This window comes from Emydura macquarii, unplaced genomic scaffold (assembly GCF_026122565.2).
Source record: "Emydura macquarii macquarii isolate MOO-44397 ecotype Brisbane River unplaced genomic scaffold, CSIRO-AGI_Emac_v2 contig_369, whole genome shotgun sequence".
Lineage (NCBI taxonomy): Eukaryota > Metazoa > Chordata > Testudines > Chelidae > Emydura > Emydura macquarii.
Window position 1 is genome coordinate 6,409,033 of NW_027130506.1, and position 4,890 is coordinate 6,413,922.

At 45.7% G+C, this 4,890-nt stretch overlaps 1 non-coding gene across 1 annotated transcript; it reads right to left on the bottom strand.

The window, feature by feature from the left end:
* Positions 1-3,771: 3,771 nt before the first annotated feature.
* LOC137142425 (small nucleolar RNA U3) lies at positions 3,772-3,983 on the bottom strand. Its single transcript, XR_010916925.1, has one exon. It is a non-coding gene; the product is annotated as a small nucleolar RNA U3 (small nucleolar RNA).
* Between the last annotated feature and the right edge of the window lie 907 nt (positions 3,984-4,890).

The window sequence follows — 4,890 nt, forward strand, 5'->3', positions numbered from 1 at the left end:
AGCCAGCTAACACCCCTCTAGACACAGGCCAGTCTGGTGCATGCCCTAAAACTGATGGTTGCTACAATTTGGCCTTCACGAAAGAGCACAATGAGAACCCCAGTATGAGCAGAACCTAGTTCTCACCTCTCCCCTCTACAACTTTCTTCCACAGGCTGTCTGCCAAAGAAAAGCTGCTTAAAATAGTCATCCTCTTTCATTTGCATAAATTGAAGACACAGACAGGCCACTCCACCAATCTTCTTCTTCTCCCAGCTCTGCCAATACTAAAAGAACAATCCTCTAGCTGGCCAAGCCAATGCTCACTAGCAATGAGAGCCTGCACAGTTTGGGACACTCAGAGCATGTTTCTTTGGCACTAGTGACCAAAAGGGAGAAAGTCAGCCACACACCCTTCCCATCATTGGAGGGGCTGTTCCCAGCAAGGAGGCATACAGGAATGAAGGCACAATGGCCAATATCCTGACCCCTATGTCATTCACAAACACGATCTTCTGATCTGTCATGACACACACTACCGTTGCACCGAGGCCTGCTTCTAGGCTCCTCAGAGAGCATCAATGCTGGGAATATTGGCCACTGTCCTCTTGATCTCAGAAATGCCAAGCCAGAACAGACAAAATCTTCCCTTGCACCAGTGGCTCCAATGGTGTTAGCAGGAGAGTATCATCCATTCATCCCAGTGTGGAGAACAATCAACAGGTGCTATTGGGAGACAAATTCTCAGACTTAATGGAGAAACAAAGAAATAGCTACAAAGATAGAGTAGAACAAGCAAGAGTAAAAAGACCCTCATTTTATGGGAAACCTACTAACTGCAGAGATTGGGAGCAAAAATGTAAGAGAGACACAGAACACATGCAAAAAGAGCCCTTGTCCATAGCCTGTTAAAAATAAAGACCAGTCTGAAAGCAAACTGAGTATTTCATTGCTAGAAGCTTAACATAACCAAGCACCCCAGCAGAACAACTATCAGCACCCCCAAACAAACTTCTCTTTACAGCCTATAGAACAAGCTCTAAGCTAATCACTTAAACCATGCTTCCTTTCCCAGGAAAAGCAAGACACACTACCACAGCACAAAACAGCCAACACAGCCACACACCTATTACTATACACTGAAGGAAATACTACAACTTTTCATTATAGCTAGTAAAACCAGCCTGTCACAACATGCCTACTACAGCCACTCACTATAGAAACAATTCCTGAACACATAGTCTTAACCTGCTAACCCCTCCCCGGCTGCAGGCCAGTCTGGCACATTGCCTTAAAGCTGACGGTTGCTACAATTTGGCATTCAGGAGAGAGAGCAGAATGAGAAGCACCACATAAACAGAACCTGGCTCTCAATTCTCCCTTCCTCAGCCCCTTCCACAGGCTGCCTGACAAAGCAAAACTGCTTAAAATAGTCATCCCCTTTCATTTGCATAATCTCAAAAACCAAACAGGACAGGCCACCAATCTTCTCCTTCTCCCTGCATTGCAAAGCATAAGACAACAATCCTCTAGCTGGCCAAGCCAAGAACTCTCTAGCAGTGATAGCCTACACAATTTGGGACACTAGAGCACCTTTCTTTGGCACCGGTGACCAAAACAGAGAAAATCAACAGCAGGCAACCAGACTCTCCAACAAGGGGTGTTTTCTGAGCCTGAGGGCCAGTCTTACCACTCTCCAGGGAACAGGAGCTCCCAATTTTTCTAGAAATGCCCCAGAAGCTTTGGATTATGTTAAGGGAAACAATTATGGGAATAAAATTTCTTAATAAAATAAAAGCCTTTATTTGTGGTCATGGCTGCATTACTGAAAATACGTTAAACATGGCCAGGCAGGCCAGCTGCCATTAGAGCGCCCAAACACCAGTAACAACTGAACAACAAAGTTCGTAATTAAACAAACTGCATAAAACAAACATTGAACAGTGAAACCAGCACCTACAAATAAATCCCCTCGCTTTGCATGTCTCCTGGCCTCCCATTCTCCTTTTCTCTTCTTGCCTGTTTAGCATGCACTGGGCACTGCTGAACAGGGATGGAGACCTGCAAAGGCATGGTGGGATGCAGCGGGTCCATTTGCCCTGTACAGCTATTATCAAACCCCAGTTGAATGAGCCACTCCGCTGTGGACTTGTCCAAATTGTTCCTGGTCTGCAGCACACGGTCCTGTGGAGGGAACTTGGGATGTGGCTCTGGTGCAGCAGGAGCCTATGCTCTAGCAGCTATTAGCACAAGCAATCTGTCAGCCAGGTCTTCCTGCTGCATTCTGTCTTCCTCCCTCAATCCACGCTTCTGCTGCCAGTCTCTACTTGTGCGCTACAATTGTGTCCTCATGCTCTGCAGCCTGTCTGTGTCTTTCTGCATGCCGTGAATCCTTTCCCATCTGGTATTGCACCTGCTTGTTGGCCAGGGCCAGAACGTCCACCACAAGTTTCATCACAGAAACGCTTCCTCTTGGACCAGTCCACGACAGTTTGAAATCCAAAGCTTATGCCTGAGTGTGAGCGAGAGGCTGAGGTCCAAAGGCCTGAAGTGGTGGAAGAACCTGAAAGCAGACATCAAACAATTTATTATTGTCTCAGTACTTCAAAAAAGATTCAGTGCATCCAGAGAGAAAAGTGCCTTGTGGAATCTCAAGACCAAAATATGATACTTTGTGAAACTCAGCTTCAGTGTATTGTCAGAGGAACATTCTGGTTCCCAGAACCTCCTTGGACACAATCAGACTGAAAAGGGAGCTCAAACAATAGTAAGCTCTCATAAATAAACCAGGGAAATACAAACTAGAGGAAACAACTGTAAGGTGTGTGCATTACTGGTTGGAAAACCATTCCCAGAGAGTAGTTATCAGTGATTCAGTCAAGCTGGAAGGGCACACTGAGTGAGGTCCCACAGGGATCAGTTCTGGTTCTGGTTCTGTTCAATATCTTCATCAATGATTTAAATAATGGCATGGAGAGTACACTTATAATGTTTGCAGATGATAGCAAGCTGGGAGGGATTGCGAGTGCTTTGGAGGGTAGGATTATAATTGAAAGTGATCTGGACAAACTGGAGAAATGGTTTGAAGTAAATAGGTTGAATCAATGAGGACAAATGTAAAGTACTCTCCTTTGGAAGGAACAATCAGTTGCGCACATGCAAAACAGGAAATGACTACCTAGGAAGGAGTACTGTGGAAAGGGATCTGGGGGTCAGAGTGGATCACAAGCTAAATATGAGTCAATAGTGTAACACTATTGAAAAAAAAGCACACATCATTCTGGGATGTATTAGCAGGAGTGTTGTAAGCAAGACACTCTATTCCATGCTAACTAGGCCTCAGCTGGAGTATTGTGTCCAATTCTGGGTGCCATAGTTCAGGAAAGATGTGGACAACTTGGAGAAAGTCCAGAGAAGGGCAAAAAAAATGATTAAAGGTCTAGAAAAGATGACCTATGGGGGAAGATTGAAAAATCTGGGTTTGTGTACTCTGGAGAAGAGAGGCTGAAGGGGGACATAATAACCATTTTCTAGTCATAAAAGGTTGTTGCAAGATGGAAGAAGGTAAATTGTTGTTAACCTCTGAAGATGGGACCAGAAGCAATAGACTTAAATTGCAGCAAAGGCCTTTCTTAAAAACTTGCTGAAAAACACAGGCCCGTCACATGGCAGCTGAGAGAAGACAGAGCATTTCACTGCCAGCACCTCAGCACACAAAGGTTATAAGCACCACAACTCCCAAAACCCACCAACAAGCTCATCTGCATACACAGCAGAACAAACTTCTGGCTAACCACTTAGACTCTGTTCTTTCCCTTACTTTTCCCAGGAAAAGCAAGACACTCTTCTACAGCAAGGAGCAACTAGTACAGACCAGCATTTCCTACCACTATTATACTCTAAAGGAAACACCCCAGCTCCTCATCAGGATTAACAAAACCTCCCTTTCATAACTCGCCTTCATTAATCACCCTCTATAGAAACAATCCCAAAAGCATAGTCTTAACCCCCCGCCATAGGCCAGTCTGGCACATTGCCCTTGAACTGATGGTTTATACAATTTGGCCTTTACAAGAGAGAGCTCAGCAAGAAGTCCAATGTGAGCAGAAGCTGGCTGTCAACTCTCCCCTCCACAGCCCCCTTCCATAGGCTGCCTGCCAAAGCAAAGCTGCTCAAAGCAGTCATCCCCTTTCATTTGCATAAACTGAAGACACAGACAGGCCACTCCACCAATCTTCTCCTTCTCCTTCTCCTTCCCCTTGCTCTGCAAAGCCTAAGACAACGATCCGTTATCTGTCCAAGCCAATGCTCACCAGCAATGAGAGCCTACACAGTTTGGGACATGCAGAGCATGTTTCTTTGGCACCAGTGACCAAAATGAAGAAAGTCAGCCACACACCCTTCCCAGCTGTGGCGCGGCTATTCCCAGCAACCAGGCATACAGGGATGAAGGCATGACAGCCAACAGCCTGATTCCAGTGTCATTAACACACAACTTTGAGTCACGCTACCGTTGCACCATGAGGCCTGCTTCTAGGCTCCTCAGAGAGCATCAATGTGGGAATACTGATCACTGTCCTCCTGATCTCAGAAAGGCCAGGCCGGGACAGACAAAATCTTCCCAAGCATCATCCCATCCATCTTTTTATGGTAAACCTGTGACAGCACAGGTTGGGAGCAAAGACATAAGGAAGACACAGTATGCACCCAAAGAAACCCCTTCTCTAAAGCCTGCTGAAAAATTCAGGCCAGTCACAGAGCAGATGAGAGTAGACAGAGCATTTCACTGCCAGGGGCTCAGTGCACCAAAGACAAATGCAAAGTACGCAATTTAGGGTGGAACAATCAGTTGCACACGTACAAAATGGGAAGTGACTGACTAGGAAGGAGTACTGTAGAAAGGAATCTGAG